This window comes from Ursus americanus, chromosome 1 (assembly GCF_024610735.1).
Source record: "Ursus americanus isolate L20-20 chromosome 1, mUrsAme1.1.p, whole genome shotgun sequence".
NCBI classification, from domain to species: Eukaryota; Metazoa; Chordata; class Mammalia; order Carnivora; family Ursidae; genus Ursus; species Ursus americanus.
In genome coordinates, this window is record NC_142127.1 from 29,990,845 (window position 1) to 30,008,854 (window position 18,010).

The 18,010-nt window shown below is 36.4% G+C and overlaps 1 protein-coding gene and 1 non-coding gene across 3 annotated transcripts in view; one reads left to right on the forward strand and one right to left on the reverse strand.

Annotated features, from left to right (window-relative positions):
• The window catches only part of EPC2 (enhancer of polycomb 2), a 117,188-nt gene that overhangs the window by 15,552 nt on the left and 83,626 nt on the right, over positions 1 to 18,010 (forward strand). The gene's annotated exons all lie outside the window — the stretch shown is intronic.
• LOC123783388 (U6 spliceosomal RNA) lies at positions 12,950 to 13,053 on the reverse strand. Its single transcript, XR_006777193.1, has one exon. It is a non-coding gene; the product is annotated as a U6 spliceosomal RNA (small nuclear RNA).

Below are 18,010 nucleotides of genomic sequence, written 5' to 3' on the forward strand. Positions count from 1 at the left end.
CCCCCCACCCCCCGAGTCATGTTCTGTAAAGTTGCCGTGAACAATGAATTAGCGAATACTGAACCATCGCTTCTAAAGGAGATACAGGCCTGGAATCCTGTGAACCTCTGGTCATAACATTTGTATCAGATCAATGCATAATCTTGTTTTATGTATGTTTCTGTTTTAAAGATACTTTATTTAACATATATTGTTGATTCTTGGCATTGAACTCAAAGCCAGCAGCATTCTAACTTGTGCCTGAATGAAGCTTTTCTTAACACACGTATTTTCTCTGTAAGGCGCATCACAGCATTCTTGTGCTTAGGAACACTAGACAGTACTTCAGCACTACACTTGGGGAGCCAGTAAACAATGACATCAACAAAAAAACCACAAAAATGCAAAAAAGTGGCACTAAAAAGAACATTGGAAGTACACTTGTTTACAGTGTGAGAGCTGAAACAAGGAGAGTGTCACCTTGTTTGACCTCAGCTGGAAACAGATGACTGGGGAGACTCATATGCAGCTCTGTACATTCTTTGAATGACTGTGAAAGTACTGCACTTGGTGATTTGGGGGTCACAAATTTTTGTGAGTAGGTGAATTTGCAAACAGAATTTGTGAGTAATGAGGATTGGCTATACGTATGTTTTTCCCCTTTTCATTTCGATTTTGTTAAATGAGCTACTTACTGATTTTATGATTCACTAGAGATTCCACCCACAGTTTGAAAAACAGTGTTCTGATTCAGCAACATTTGTTATATATTATTTACTAGTTGTGCAATGATAAGTAGCAAGTGATATTAAACTACATATATATGTAATTTCTTTCATTTGGAGAATACAGGGTTTACTGATAATAGGGAGCTGTGGGTTTGGAGGGTACATCATCAGGTTTGTATTTGTAAAGTATCACTGATAGATTGTGGAGGGCATTGCCTGGGTGGCCGTGGTTGGTGGCGGTGGCGGCTGCAGCAGCAGCAGCAGCAGAGGCAGCAGACTAGAGACTAGGCTAGTTATAAAGCTAATGCAAGTGGAAATGTAATTTCTAGTTATGTATTTTCAGCAGATTTGTGACAAGACAATTTGGATGCTTTTTGGATTAGGGGATTTCAATTAAGTCTTAATTTTATATCAGGGATTCTTAATTGAAGTCTGTGGTACCTAGATAGACTTAATGGGGTCTGTGAATATTGATTTTTTTTTAACCACAGTTATTTATGTATGTCTCCCTATTACTCCCCTCATCATCAGATTATTAATGAAGTAAATGACCTAGAGGAAATTAAGAATTACATTTTAGTAGATAATACAGATTACTTTTCTCATTATTAATCCTCATTGCATTTGAATAACAAAGTTCTAAGTTTTCTGAGAATTCTAAGGCATTTAAAAAGCTTTAGACTGAGTTTATATTGTTGTGAAATGTAGAATTTTTACATGGAAGCATGTCACTGAGGAATGTAAATGTATCGAATATAAGGAAAATTCTTTATTTTAAGCACAAAATTAATATTCACATATTGTTTGCCTGTATTACAGTCGATTTGTGTTTAGAAGCAGTGGCATAATTAAGATTTGCCTGACTTGTTATTTGCTGTTAGGAAGCACAGGAAGGTACTCATTCTGTAGAGTGGTAAAGCAGTACAGAATGATCACTGGAAATGTGCTCAGCCATTTGGAGCATATCTTGACGTAGCTAGTATCTGTAGATTGGAAAAGCAAAACCCCAAAACATCCTTGTTTTAGGTTTTTGAAAATACCCACCTCTTCATTATAACGGTATTATATATGCTTATTTGTAAAACATTCAAAATATACCAAAAAAGTATAAAGAAGAAAATACAGATTCCTTGCAGTCCTACCATTCTGAGATATCCATGGTTGACCTTTGGGTGGATGTACTTTCTTCCATGCTTTTCCCGCCCTCTGTAATTGTATATTTATAGGTGTGTGTATATGTATATATGTGTATATATGTGTATATGTGTATATATGTATATATGTATATATATATATATATCTGTATGTATATGTGAGAGAAAGAAACATTTGCTTTTTATTTTTAACCTGTTCCTTTCAGATTGAAAAACCTGTGGAAAGACTGACCCATCCTGAGTCTTCTTGGCAATTAGTGGATTACCCCAAGTCACTGTAGCCTGAGGGGTGGATGGTGTAAGAATGGCAGTTAGGATTTTAATCATTGGTGTAAACGGAGTTCGGAAGGAAGGAATAGTGATTCCTCAAAACAAGGGAATTTAAAGCATAAATACAATTGTTTAAAATGTCCGTGGGATAGACATTGATTTTAATTTATTGATACTGTAACTAGGTTGTGTTCCACTGTATATATTTACAGTAATTTAATCAGTTCCCTTTTGATGAATATTGGTTGTTATGTAGCCAAAGTTTTCAGTTCTTAATAAAAAATGCTTCGGTTTTTTAATTGAAATTAAGGTGTTTTGCCTCCTCTCTCAGGTTATTACCTTGTTTTCTTCTAGAACTTGTATAATTTGTTCTAGTTCACATGGCTCTGTAGATCCTTTTTTTTTTTTTTTTCATCTAAATGGAGGTCCAGTTGTCCAAACACCATTTTAAAAAAAATTTTTTTTCTTCCTGGTTTGATATACCACTTTCATCATCTTTGAAATTTCTTGGGCATTTGGATTTATTTTTTAATTTTCTATTGTGTTTCATTGTGCAGAAGATCTGCTGTTTTATTTTTAAATTTTTTTGAAGATATATTTTTTTAATCATTTCATTATTTTGTCATTATATATTTATAAATTTTAAAAGATTGTGGTGAGGCTAGTTACTTCTTCCATTCTTATTGCTCTCTTTTTTCAGAGTTTTCCTTACTATTATTGTTTGTTTATTTTTCCGTATGAACTTTATAATTTTTTCTAACTCGAGGAAGAAAATATTGGAGTTTTTATTGGCATTTACCATACATTTATAAATTATCTTATAGAGAATTGACATCTTTGTGATGTTGACTTCTTATTCAAGAACATGGTTTGTCTCTTCATTTGTTGAAGTCTACTTATATTTATTTTTTTTCCATTTGCTTTGCTTTTGGTTAAGCTTGTTTTTGGTTAAGCTTATTTCTGGGAATTTTACCTACTTGATTACTATTGTAAATGTCACCTTTTTCCATTATACTTTATAACTTGTTATTGTTTGTTTTAAAAAACAACTTTTATATGTTAACTTATATCCTGGGACTTTAAGTTACCTGACTGTAGTTGTTTTTGCATTGATTCTCTTGGGTTATTATACAGATACAGGTATCATATCACTTGCTTACAGAGGTAGTTTACTTCTGCATTTCCAAGTAGTATGCTTCTAATTGCCTTCCCTTATTTAAAATTTCCATTGGAGGGACACCTGGTGGCTCAGTCCTTAAGCGTCTGCCTTAGGCTCAGGGAGTGATGGGATCAAGCCCCACATGAGGCTCCTCTGCTGGGAGCCTGCTTCTTCCTCTCCCGCTCCCCCTTCCTGTGTTCCCTCCCTCGCTGGCTGTCTTTCTCTCTGTCAAATAAATAAATAAAATCTTTAAAAAAATTAAATAAAATAAAAAATAAAATTTCCATTGGAGATTACTTCCATTCCATGTTGAATAGTAGTGAAGATAATGGGCATCTTTGTTTTGTTTCTTACTTCATTGTGACTGTCTGTAGTGTTTCTCCATTAAATAAGATGTAGATTATCCTAGACTGATTTATAGATGTAGAAAACAAAAAGGGGGGGCACCTGGGCGGCTCAGTCATTTGAGCATCTTTCTCTTGATTTCAGCTCAGGTCATGATCTCTGACCTGTGTCAGGCCCTGTGCTGGCTTGGGGCCTGCTTAAGGCTCTCTCTCTCCCTCTGCCTCCCTCCCCCCACTCAGGTGCTTTTCCCCTCCATCTCTCTCTCTCTCTCTCTCTCAAAATAAATAAATGAAAATTAAAGAAAATGCAGTAGGCATTTATAATAGAATATGATAAATATATTTGTGATTAATAAATGTAAAATCTCCAGTGTTGCTATCATGAATGAGTCCTGATTATTTTCAAATGCCTTCTTGAAATTTACGGAACTTTTCCCTTCAGATCTGTTCATTATTGATGAATTGTAATATTGAACCATCCCAGTATTTGTGGAATGCACCCCATTTAGTAATGAAATACTATTTTTAAAAATGTTTTTAGCCGTATTAACATTCTTCTGTAAAAGGACTTAACAAGTTTTGGCGTCTCGTTGGCCCAAGGTGGCCACTCCATAACTTCTAAATTTATATCTATTTAAGCAACCATCTCTGGCTAAGAATGGTGATTCACCCTCGTTTCTGACTTTCCTGGAGATGGAATATGATTGGCCTAATTAAGATAAGGTATCTAGCCTGATTCAGTTGACTGTCTTTGAGGTAGGGTGAGATGATTCACCTATTTGGTGGATGGCAACACACTCCTGGGGAGAGAATGGTAGTTGAGAGAGCAGACATTGGTGGGAGTGAAACTGATCCCTCAAAAGGTGTCTAATTGTAATTTTATATTTCAATACCACAGTTTATAGTTATAGTTAGCAGAATTCCAGGTTTTACTGAACAGAGTAAGATTTCTCAAGTTGTATTCTATTACTGGATTACCACTGGCTTTCTTACCTACTCTATAGGACATGTTTTCAGTGGTTACTTGGAGTTAAGAAGGATCCTGAAGGGCCCTCCAAGTCACCTGCCACTGCCACTGCCCACCCCACCCCAAGGGGGAAGCTCTTATTTTTAGTATAGGCACACAGTTGCATATATCCAATTCTGACATTTATTTCAGTGTTCGGGTTTTTTTTCCCCACACCAAGCAATTGTCTGACACCAGGGGAATGTCCTACAATTCAACTCAATTCTGACACTATCTGGAGATAGCATCAGATTGCACAAGTTCAGGGCTCAGTTCTGTAAGACTGCTCCCCTCCCCCACCTCCAGATGCCAGTCACAAGTCCAGACTGTCACCTGTGCATCTGACCAACTGGTTATAGATTGGAGTATCCAATTACCACCTCCTTGGGTTCAATTAATTTGCTAAACTGGTTCACAGAACTCAGAGACACATTTTACTTGATGGTTACTGGTTTATTATAAGTTTATTATAAAAGGATAAAACTCAGGAACAGTCAGGTAGAAGGAAATGCATAGGGCAGGGTAAGGGAAATAGGCATGGAGTGTCCATACCCTCTCAAAGCATGCCCCTCTCCCAGCACCTCCATATATCCATCAGCCTGTAAACTCTCTGAAACCAGTCATTTCGGGATTTTTTATGGAGGCTTCATTACATAGGTGTGATTGATTAAATCATTAGCCATCGGTGATTGATCTGCAATCTGTAGCCCTTCACCTCTCGGGAATTAGGGAGTGGGACTGAAAGTTCCAGCCTTCTAAATCACATGATTGGTTCTTCTGGCAACCAGCCTCCATTCTTAGGTGCTTTCCAAAAGTGACCTCATAACATAAACTCAGATGTGTTTGAAAGGGATTTGTTAGGAATATCAAGACACACTTATCACTTAGGAAATTCCAAGAGTTTTAGGAGCTCTGTGCCAGGAATGGGGACAAAGACTGAATATTTCTTGTTATCATAGTATTACTTGGAGTTTCAAAAGTTAGAATTTATATACTTATCTATAGTGACATTATTTTGTTTAGCCAGAAGTTTATATTTGAAAGTTATCTTTCTGAAATAGGTTTATTGGGGCTCCTGGGTGGCTCAGTCAGTTGAGTGTCTGCCTTCAGCTCAGATCATGATCTTGGGATCAAGGCCTGCGTCAGGCGCTCTGCTTGATGGCGGGTCTGCTTCTCCCTCTCCCTCTGTGCCTGTGTGTGTGTGTGTGCGCGCACGTGGTCTCGCTCTCTTAGATAAATCTTCAAAAAATAAAATAGATTTATTGAGGTATATTGATGAATACACTGCACATACTTAACATGTACAATTTGTTGGTATTTGTGTACACCTTAAAAAACATTAATGAACATATCTATCACCTCCAAAAGTTGTTTCCTCATGCTTTATATGCCATCTGTCCTTCTGCAGGCAAACGCTCATCTGCTGTCACTGTAGATTGGTGGTTTACATTTTCTAGACTTTTTATATAAATGGGGTCAAAAAGCATATATTCTTTGGTTTCTTTCACTCAGCATAATTGTTTGAAATTCATACATATACCATGTATCAATTACTTATGTCTTTTTATTGCTGAGAGTAGTCCAAAATTTTATGGATATACCAGTGTATCCACTCATCTGTTGATTGGTTTTTGGCTGTTACAAATAAAGCTGCTATGAACATTTCTGTACATCTGTTTTCATATGTTTTGGGTATATACCTGGGAATGAAATGGCTTGATTGTATGGTGGGTATATTAAAACTGTTTAACTTTTCTAAAAAGCTGTTAAACTATTTTCCACAGTGATTATACCATAAAGATACCTTTTGTGAGATGCATAGTTGAAAACCTTGCTGTTCAGAGTTCAGTCTGTGGATATGGCATTATCTGGGAGTTCATTAAAATTGCTGAATTTCAAGTCCTATCCTACACCTCTTGAATCAAAAACGTGCATTTTAAAAAGATTGCTAGGTGTTTCAAATGCACATTAGAATTTGAGAAGCCCTGGTTTAGAGCAGTAGTCCTCAACTCCCCCCGCCCCCCTTTTCTGCAACACCTGAAGGTTTTGATAATTTCTGTGAAATTCTGAAATGAGTCTGGGAGATGCTGAATGATTTTAAAAGTCTGATAGATGATATTGATAAATGCAGAGTATTCTGTTCCCCCACCCCCACTCCAAAGATTGCTTCCATTATACTGATTTTTACTTATGGCAGTAAAGTGTTCGTCTATTGCCCATTTCAAATTTGGTAGTTTCCAGAGGAACTGCTTCCCAAGCATTTTTCAAGTATAGAGAGCTGTATAGCCTGGCACAGTTTTTTTGTGGGTGAGAGATACTCATTTTCTTTTTGTGTAATTTCTTGGATGAGTGAATCCATTTGCTAGCTGTTTTTTTTTTTTTTTAATGTTCTTATTTTTACTTTGCATAACCAGTGATCTAATTCTTGGTTCTCACGTATAGGTGTCTTGAAATTTTCCATAAGAATTATCTCTCTTAGTATTTAAGAAATGCAAAATAATGTCAGAAATGACTTTGTTAATCAGTAGATAAATGAACTGAGTATCAAATAATGTTTTTTAAACCCATGTGTCAGTGATCTGCTTTGTTTACTGTTTTGAATTTTCTCTACTAACTCATTTCTGTTGTCGCTTGGATATTTAAGAGCAAGCCAGCCACTGATGTTACTGTCACCTTCCTAAATTAGTGTTGATGTTGAAGGTCATGGTCTTAATCAGCATTAGGAAATCCTCAGTTTAAAACAAGGTTTCAGAAAACCAGCAATTAGATAACAAAAGATTAAACATTTGTTACTTTATGAAGTGAAACTAATTAATGTTATATAACTTCTAATTGAGTTGTTTTCCAACAGTTGATTTGTAAGTCAGGTATTTGAGAATTATAATAGGTATGGTAAATGTTTCTATATAATAAGATTGCTTTCACGTTTACATTTCTGCCTTAGATATCAGTTACTCCAACCATGAAGGGCCTCTCACCACCTTTTCTTCCTCATATCCCTACAGGCAGTTAAGATGGAGAAGCTGTGGGTGATTCAATTCTTATTCATTGAACATTTAACACAGCTGTTTTTCAGAAGAGAAAAATCTTTACCATGTTATTAAATTCTAAAAGAAATTTATTGCAAATGGGCACTTATCTTTTTAGTTGATAAATGTCTTTAAATTCAGTTTCATACAAAAAAGCAGAACCTTAGTAATGTGACTTTATTGAATTTTTTTTTTAAGCTAAAGCTGACGTATGTCTTTGGGAGGCAAAATTAATGAAATACATATAACTTTACTTACAAAAGCAGTATTTAGAATATTGGAGGAATGGATGGGTAGCATGTTGAGAGCAGATATCCCCGTCTTCCTAATTTTAAGAGAGAAGCACTTACTATTTCACTTAAGTATGATGTGATTTTTGTTTTTGGTAGATCCTCTTTATCAGATTGAAGAAATTCCCTTATATATTTTTAGTTTTCTGAGAATTTTAGAAAGGATGTTGGATTTTGTAAATGCTTTTTCTATGTATAGAAATGATCATGGCATTTAAAAAAATTAATACGGTGAATTATATTGATTTTGAAACAAATATTGCCTTCCTGGGATAAACCCCATGTGATTATGTTTTATTCTTTCAACGTGTTGTTGGATTCTTTTTGCCAAATTTTTATTTGGGAATATTGCATCTATGTTTACAGGGGATATTTGTCTGTAGTTTTCTTCTCTTGTAATGTCTTTTTCTGGTTTTGGTATCAGAGTAATACTGGCTTCATAGAATGAGTTGGGAAGTATCCCTTCTACTTCAGTATTATGGAAAAATTTGTGTAGAGTTTGTGTTATTTCCTCCTCAAATATTTTATAGAATTTGCCAATGAAGCCATCTGTCCCTGGAGTTTTCTTTATATGAAGGATTTTTGACTGTAGTTCAGTTTCTGTATTAGAGGGTCGTTCAGGTTATCTATTTCTTCCTGAGTGAGCTGTGGTAAAAGTTTCTTTCAAGGAATTTGTCCATTTCACTTAAATGACGAGTTTATTGATGCGAAGTTCATAATACTCTCTAAGGTGATGTCTCCTCTCTTGTTCCTGACATTGGTTATTTGTGTCTTCCCACTTTTTTCCTCATCAGTCTGACTAGAAGCTTATCAATTCTTTTGATTTTGTTAAAGAACTAACATTTGGTTTCATTGATTTTTTTTTTCTGTTGATTTTGTTTCGGTTTCATTGATTTCCACTTTGATCTTGATCATTTCCTTTCTTCTGCTTACTTGGGTTTAATTTGCTCTTTTTCTAGTTTCTTAGGGTGGAAAGCTAAGGTCATTGATTTGAGACCTTTATTTTAATATAGGTATTGAGTGCAATACACTTCTTCATAAGTGCTGTTTTAGCAGTATTTTGCAACTTTTTGTTTAAGTTTTCATTCACTTTAAGATACTTTGTAGTTTGTCTTTTGATTTCTTCTTTGACCCTGGGGTTATTTAGAAATGTGTTAGTTTCCAAGAATTTAGTGGTTTCACAGAGCTCTTTCTGTTATGAATTTCTTCTTCTTCTTTTTTTTTTCCTATTATAAATTTCTAACTTCATTCCATTGTGGTTTGAGAACATATGGTTTGAATTCTTGTAAACTTTTTTGAAATTTGTAATATGCTTTTCAGAATATGTTCTGTCTTGGGAAATGATTCCTGTGAACATGAAAAGAAGGTGTATGCTGCCTTTGTTGGGTGGAGCATTCTCTAAAAGTCAGGTTAAGATAGCTGGTAGTGTTACAGTCTGCAGTATCTTTGCTGATTTTCTGTCTAGTTGTTTTATCTATTATTGAGAATATGGTATAAAAACCTCTGTAATTGTGGGTTTGTCTATTTACCCTTGACGTCATACTGGTTTTTGTTTCATGTATCTTGAAGTTTTGTTATTGGGTGCATACGTGAGTAGGGTTGTTATGTCCTTTTGTTCGATTGATCTCTTTAAGCATAATGAACTTTTTTTTTTTTAAAGATTTTATTTATTCATCTGACAGAGATAGAGACAGCCCGTGAGAGAGGGAACACAAGCAGGGGGAGTGGGAGAGGAAGAAGCAGGCTCCCAGCGGAGGAGCCTGATGTGGGGCTCGATCTCAGAACACCAGGATCACGCCCTGAGCTGAAGGCAGACGCTTAATGACTGAGCCACCCAGGCGCCCCTGAACTTTTTTTTAAGTTTATTATTTTTAGTAATCTCTACACCCAGACTCATGACCCTGACTGAGATCAAGAGCTGCATGCTCTTTCAGCGAAACCAGCCAGGTGCCTCAATGAAATAAACTTCTTAATCCCTGGTGATACTCTTTGTTCTGAGATCTATGTTGCATGCTAATATGGCCAAAGTCTCTCTGACTAGTGTTAGCATGGTATATCTTTTTTCTTTTCTTTTCTCTTTTTTACTTCTATTTAAATCTTCGTATTCAAAGTGCGTTTGTTTCTTCATATTCAAGCTGCTTTTCAAAGGCAACTTTTTTTTTTTTTAAAGATTTTATTTATTTTTTTGACAGAGATAGAGACAGCTAGCGAGAGAGGGAACACAAGCAGGGGGAGTGGGAGAGGAAGAAGCAGGCTCATAGCGGAGGAGCCTGATGTGGGGCTCGATCCCATAACGCCGGGATCACGCCCTGAGCCGAAGGCAGACGCTTAACCGCTGTGCCACCCAGGCGCCCCCAAAGGCAACTTTTAATAGGGTCTTGTTTTTATCTAGTCTCACAATCTTTGCCTTAATAGTGGTGTTCACGACATTGTTTATATTTAACATGATTTTCTAATTAAGATTTTATACTTTTAGAACAAGTTTGGGTTCACAGCAAAATTGAGGGGAACATACAGAGATTTCCCATATATTCCCTGTCCTTGCACATGCATAGCCTCCCCCGTCATCAGCATTTCCCACCAGATTGTTACAGTTAGTGAACCTACGTTGACAAATCATAATCACCCAGAGTCCATAGTTTGCATTAGCATTCTATGGATTTGAACAAATGGATGACGTGTTTTTCAATGCCCTAAAAATCCTCTGTGCTCCACCTTGTTTATCACTAACCCCCAACCCTCCATAGCCACTGATTTTTTTTTTTTTTACTATCTCCATTGTTTTGTATTTTCCAAAACATAATTTAGTTGGAATCATACAGTACGTAGCCTTTTCAGATTGGCTTCTTTCACTTAGTAGTATGCATTTAAGGTTCCTCCATGTCTTTTCATGGTTTGATAGCTCATTTCTTTTTAGCATTCAATTATATGTTCTGTTGTCTGGATGTGCCACTGTTTATCCATTCACCGACTAAAGGACATCTTGATTCTTTCAAGTTTTGATAATTATGAATAAAACTGCTGTAAATATCCATGGGCAGATTTCTATGTGGTCACAAATTTTCAGCTCCTTTGCATAAGATTCAAGGGCACAGGTGTTGGTATATGGTAAGAGAATGTTTGATTTGGTGAGAAACTGCCAAACTGTCTTCTAAAGTGACTGTACCATTTTGTATTACCACCAGTAGTGAATGAGAATTCCTAATCCCAACCCTGTTGCTCTACATCCTCGCCAGCATTTAATGTTGTCAGTGTTCTGAATTTTGGCTGTTCTAATAGATGTGCATTGGTATTTCATTTTAATTTGCTTTTCCCTCATAATATATGATGTGGAGCATCTTTTCATATGTTTATGTGCTATGTGTATATCTTTTTTGGTATATCTGTTAAGATTTGGCCCAATTTCGGGGGTGCCTGGGTGGCTCAGTCATTAAGCGTCTGCCTTCGGCTCAGGGCATGATCCCAGAGTCCTGGGATCGAGCCCCACATCAGGCTCCTCTGCTGGGAGCCTGCTTCTTCCTCTCCCACTCTCACTGCCTGTCTGTGTTCCCTCTTTCGCTGGCTGTCTCTCTCTGTGTCAAATAAATAAATAAAATCTTAAAAAAAAAAAAAAGATTTGGCCTAATTTTTAAATCAGGTTGCTGCTTTTCTTATTGTTGAGTTTTAAAAGTTCTTTCCATTTTTTTTGGATAACAGTCCTTTATCAGTTTTTTTTCTCAGTTTGTGGCCTTTCATTTTTTTTTCACATTGAGTGGTTTTTTTTCACAGAACAGAAGTTTTTAATTTTGAAGTCTAATTTACCAATTTCTTTCATGGCCAGTACCTTTGGTGTTGTATTTTAAAAGTCACTGCCATACCCAAGGTCATCTGGATTTTTTTCTGTGTTGCCTTATAGGAATTTTGGCATTTTATGTTTAGGTCTGTGATCCCTTTTGTATTAATTTTTGTGAAGGATGTAAGATCTGTGTCTGGATTTATTATTTTGCATGTGGATGTCCAGTTTTTCCAGCACCATTTGTTGAAGACTTTTAAAAAAAAAAAGATTTATTTATTTTAGAGAGAGAGCATGGACAGGGTGAGTGGGAGGGGCAGAGGTAGAGAGAGACCTAATCAGACTCTGTGCTGAGTACAGAGCCCAAGGCAGGCTCAATCTCACTATCCTGAGGTCACGACCTGAGCCAAAACCAAGAGTTAGATGCTTAACTGACTGCCACTCACGTGCCCCTTGTTAAAGACTTCTTATTGAGTTGTCTTATCCGTGAACATGAAATATCTATTTATGTAGCTCTTCTCTGATTTCGTTCCTCAGAATTTTCTAATTTTCCCTCATAGATACTGTATAGACATGTTAGATTTTACACCTAAGTATTTCATTTTGAGAAGTGTTAAGGTAAACGATACTGTGTTTTTAGTTTCAAATTCTACTTGTTCATTGCTGGTATGTAGGAAAGTGATTTACTTTTGTATATAATCTTGAATCCTGCAGCCTTGTTATAATCACTTATTAGTTTGAGGACTACTTTGTCATTTCCTTCAGATTTTCTGTATAGATGATCATAATATCTGCAAAGGCAGTTTTATGTCTTCTTTCCCTATCTGTATACCTTTTATTTCCTTTTCTTGTCTTATTTCACTAGCTAGAACTTCCAGTATGATGTTGAAACAAAGTGATGAGGGGACATTATGCTTTGTAACTTATCTTAGTGGGAAAGCTTCGAGTTTCCCACCAGTAACTATACTGTTAGCTGTAGAATTTTTGTAGATAGTCTTTGTTTAATTGAGGAAGTTCCCCTCTATTCCTAGTTCACTGAGATTTGATAATGATTTTTGATATGGTTAGGTTTCACTCTGTCATCTTACCATTTCCCCTTCCTCCCTTCTTTCCTTCCTGTCTTTTCTAGTAGATTCTGTGCCCAATGTGCAGCTTGAACTTACAACCCCTAGATCAGGAGTTGCATGCTCTCCCGAATGAGGAAGCCAGGTACCCCTAAAAAATATTGAACACTTCACGGATTTGCATGTCATCCTTGTGCAGGGGCCGTGCTAATCTCTGTATTATTCCAGTTTTAGTATATGTGCTGCTGAAGCAAGCACTATTTTCTTTTTCTTCTGTTGTTTGTTTTCTTTCTCGCTTACTCTGCCTTCTTTTGGATTATTTTTGTGATTCCATTTTATCTCTGTTTTTGGCTTATTTGCTATAACTTTTTTAAAATTTTTGTTTTACTTTAAGTGATTGATATGGGACATGGTTGTCAGAGAGTCTGACTTATTTCCCAGAGGACACTTGATAATGTCTGGAAACATTTTTGATTTTCATACTGAGGGGTGGTAGGGGTGTTACCATCATCTCATGCGTAGAAGTCAGGCATGCTGCTAAACATCTTCCAGTGCACAAGACCTCCCACAGAAAGGCTTACCTTGTCCAGAATGTCAATAGAGCCAAGGTTGAGAAATTCTGATTTGGGGTTTATAATATACAGATCTTTCTTGACTTGACATGAGGCTATGTCCCACTAAACTCATTGCTAGTTGAATATGTTGTAAGTCAAGTGTATTTAATGCACCTAACCTACTGAACATCATGGCTTAGCCTAACCTACTTAGAACTCTTATATTAGCCTAGGGTTGGGCAAAGTCACCTAGCAGAAAGTCTTTTATAGTAAAGTTTTGAATATTTCATGTAATTTATTGAATACTGTACTGAAAATGAACAACAGAATGGTTGTTTGGGTACGAACAGTTGTAAATGTATAGGTTGTTTACCCTCATGATTGTGTGGTGGACTGGGAGCTGCAGCTCACTGCTACTGCTCAGCATCACAAGAGGGCATTTTACCACATATTGCTAGCCCAGGAAAAGATCAAGATTCAAATTTTGAATTATGGTTTCTACTGAGCGTGTATCATTTTCAAAGCGTGTATCATTTTCAAACCGTTATAAAGTGAAGAAATCGTAAGTTGGATCGTTATAACTCAGGGACTATCTGTATATCTTTAGTTTATCACAGTCTGTCTTTAAATGATACCACTTATATATAGTGTAAGAACTTTATGATAGTGTATTTCCATTTCTTCCTGCCCGGACCTTATGCTATTGTTTCCATACATTTACACCTAAAATAAACCCTATAATGCTTTCTTATTATTTTTATTTTAATAGCCAATTATTTTTCAAATACTTTTAAATAATAAGAGAAAGATGTAGGTATTTATTTCATAATTATTATTACTCCTTTCCATCAGTTTGTTTTATATTCAGACTTCCATCTGGTATCCTTTTCCTTCTTCCCAAAGGATTTCTGTTAACATTTCTTATAGTGGGTCTGCTGGTGATGATTACTTCAGCTTTTGCATGTCTAAAAATGTTATTTCCCAATTTTTTTGTGTAGCAAAGCACATAACAAATTTATCCTCTTAATAATTTATAAATGTAAATTACAGTATCATCAACTATATGGACATTATTGTATAACATCTCTAATGTCACCTTTGTTTTTGAAAATATTTTTGCTGGATATAGAATTCTAGCTTGACAGTTTTTTCTTTTTTCTTTTTTTAAGATTTTTTATTTATCTGCTAGAAAGAGACAGCAAGAGAAGGAACACAAGCAGGGGAGTGGGAGAGGGAGAAGCAGGCTTCCTGCTGAGCAGGGAGCTTGATGCAGGGGTTGATCCCAGGATCCTGGGATCATGACCTGAGCTGAAAGCAGATGCTTAACAACTGAGCCACCCAGGCACCCCTTGACAGTTCTTTCTTCCAGTATTTAAACAGTGGTGCTCCAGTCTTCTCAGTTGCATTGTTTCTTTTTCTTAAAGATTGTATGTATGTATGTATGTATGTATTTATTTATTTATTTTGAGAGAGAGCGCGCGCGCACACAAGTGGGGGCAGGGGGGAGGGAGAAGCAGACAGGAGCCTGACATGGGGCTCCATACCAGGTCCCCAGGATCATGACATGAACCGAAGGCAGATGCTTAACAGGTTGAGCCACCCAGGTGCTCCCACTTGCATTGTTTCTGATGAGAAATTCAGTGTCATCCTTTGTTCCTCTGTGTGTAGCATGTTTTTTTTTTTTTTCCCCAGCCTTGGTGGGAACAGGTGCTCTTTTTGGCCCTGACAGGCACTTTTCCTTCTAATCTTTTGGGATAGTTCTTTCTCCAGTGCCACTTAGTTTTTTCACAAACCTGTGCTGATGAGTACTGTGCTGAATACTGCAGAGAACTCTCTGCAGATCTCCTGGGCTCTCTGCATTTCCTTCCTTCTTGGCACTCTGTGAACCTTAGGTGCCTTCATCTTCTTAGATTCTTGTTTCCGTCTCTTCAACTCATGAAGTCTTTTATTTTAGGCTCTGTCTTAGTTCACTTTCATGCTCCATGGCGTAGAAACTTTTCCAGGATAGTAAGCTGAGGCAGTTGTGTTTTACTTCTTTTAAGTATCATTGTCCTTCATTGCCTATTATCCAGTGTCTGGAAAACCATTGTTTCAAATCTTGTCAGATTTTTTTGTTGTTGCTTTTGGTAGAACGGTGAATTCATTTCCTGTTACTTCACCTCTTTTTCTTTGCAATATTTTTTAAAGATTTTATTTATTAGAGTGTGTGCATGTGCACAAGTAGGGGGAGCAGCAGAGGGAGAGGGAGAAGCAGGCTCCTCACTGAGCAGGGAGCTCAATGCAGGGTTCAGTCCCAGGACCCTGGGATCATGACCTGAGCTAAAGGCCAGACCTTTACCTGGCTGAGCCAGCCAGGCAACTCTGCAGTGTTTTTTGGTAATAAAATTCATGTAATGGAATTCACCATATTAAAGTGTACAGTTCAGTGGTTTTTACTATATTCAGTGTTGTACATCATAACTATCTTGTTCCAGAACACTTCATCACTCTAAAAAGAAATCCCATACACATTAGTCACTTTGCATCCTGTGACCCCTGCCACTCCCCAGCAACCACTAATACACTTTAATTCTCTGTGGATTTGCCTATATCTGGACATTTCCTGTAAATGGAATCATATAATATGTGGCCTTTTGTATCTGATGACTTTCACATTGTATAATGTTTTAAAGGTTCATGCATGTTGTAGTACTTCATTCTTTTTATGGCTGTATAATATTCCATTGTGTATTTCATTTTTGTTGGAGTGGAAGTCAGCTGTTGAATCCTTTTAACTATTTTCTCTCCCATGTAGTCCATATTTGGCCTCTCCAGGTGATTTTAATATGCTTCCAGGACTGAGAATCAGATTTAGAAAGTTAGTACTAGACGAGAAGCAAATTTAATTAGAATAGGATAAGGACTTATCTAGAGTCTTTTTTTATTTTGTCTTTCTCATCTCTTCTTTTGATTATGAAAAGGATACCAGATCAGTAGTTTTAAAGATTGACACTGGTTGCTTTTTGTAATATGTATTATTTGAGTAAATTGTAGAAAATGTAGAGGAGAAAATAGAGACCACCTGTAATTTCACTAGTTAATACTTCCGCACATTTCTTAGCTGCTTTTTTTTTAATTCTACATGTATTCATGCTATCATCTTAGCATTCTGTTTACCTTGCTATATTTGGTATTATCTTCAGTATGTGATTTTATTTCCTGCTTTTTCTACTTAATGCATAACTATTTTCAGATTTCATTATTTTTCAAGAAGTCTTACATGGCAGTGTATTTAAAGCTTAGAAACATCTTACCAAACTGTTTTCCACATTATACCAGTTTACACTTTAACACATTCACTAGCACTCATTCTTGAAAGTGTCTGTTTTACTCATCATAATTTCACCAGCATTGTAAATATTGTCTTGCTAGCTTGTTTTGTTTACATTAACTTTTTGTTTCATCATGGTATTTTTTCTTCTTCATCGTCGTCTTTTTTTTTTTTTTTTTTTAATTTCAAGTGCATGCCCAATGTGGGGCTTGAACTCATGACCCGAGATCAAGAGTGGCATGTTCTACCAACTGAGCCAGCTAGGCGCCCCTTTTCTTCATTTTAAAAATCAACTTTATGGAAGTATAATTTACATAGTATAAAGCATTTCTTTTGTGTGGGGTTCTGTGTTTTCATAAACAAATGTACCTGTGTGATCACCATTCCAGACAATAAAGAGAACGTTTTCATTCCCCATAAAAGTCCGCTTTAACCCTTTGCAGTCATATCCTCCATCCCCATTTCAGTCAACTAATGATCTAATTTCGATCACTACATAATAGTTTTCTCTCTTCTTACATGTCATAAAGGGAACCATAACAGTATGTAGCCACTTGCATCTGGTTATTTCTCAGTGTACTTTTTTTGGGGGACTTTAAAAATAATTTCTATTATTGAAGTATAGTTGACACACAATGTTATATTAGTTTCAGGTGTACAACATAGTGATTCCACAGTCCCATACATTACTGTGCAATCTGGTTAGTCACCGAACAATATTACTACAATATTATCATATTCCCCATGCTGTACTTTTCATCTCTGTGACTTACTTTATAACTGAAAGTTTGTACCTCTAATCACCTTCACCTAGTTTGACCAGCCTCCTCCCCCAAAGTGGACTCATTTTTAAAATATTTTTATTTTATTTAAATTCAATTAACTAACATATAGTGTATTTTTAGTTTCAGAGGTAGAGTTCAGTGATTCATCAGTTGCACACAACACCCAGTGCTCATCACATCTCGTGCCCTCCTAATGCCCATCACCCAGTTACCCCATCGCCCCACCCCCTCCCCTTAAGCAACCCTCAGTTTACTTCCTACTGTTAAGAGTCTCTTAAGGTTTATCTCCCTCTCTGATTTTGTCTCATTCTATTTTTCCCTCCTTTCCCCCATGATTCTCTGTTTTCTTTCCTAAATTCCACATGTGAGTGAAATCATATGGTAATTGGCTTTTTCTGACTTATTTTGATTAGCATAATATCTTCTAGTTCCATCCATGTCGTTGCAGATGGTAAGTTTTCAGTTTTTTGATAGCTGAGTAATAGTCCAGTGTGTGTGTGTATGTGTGTGTGTGTGTGTGTGTGTGTGTACCACATCTTCTTTATCCATTCATTTGTCGATGGACA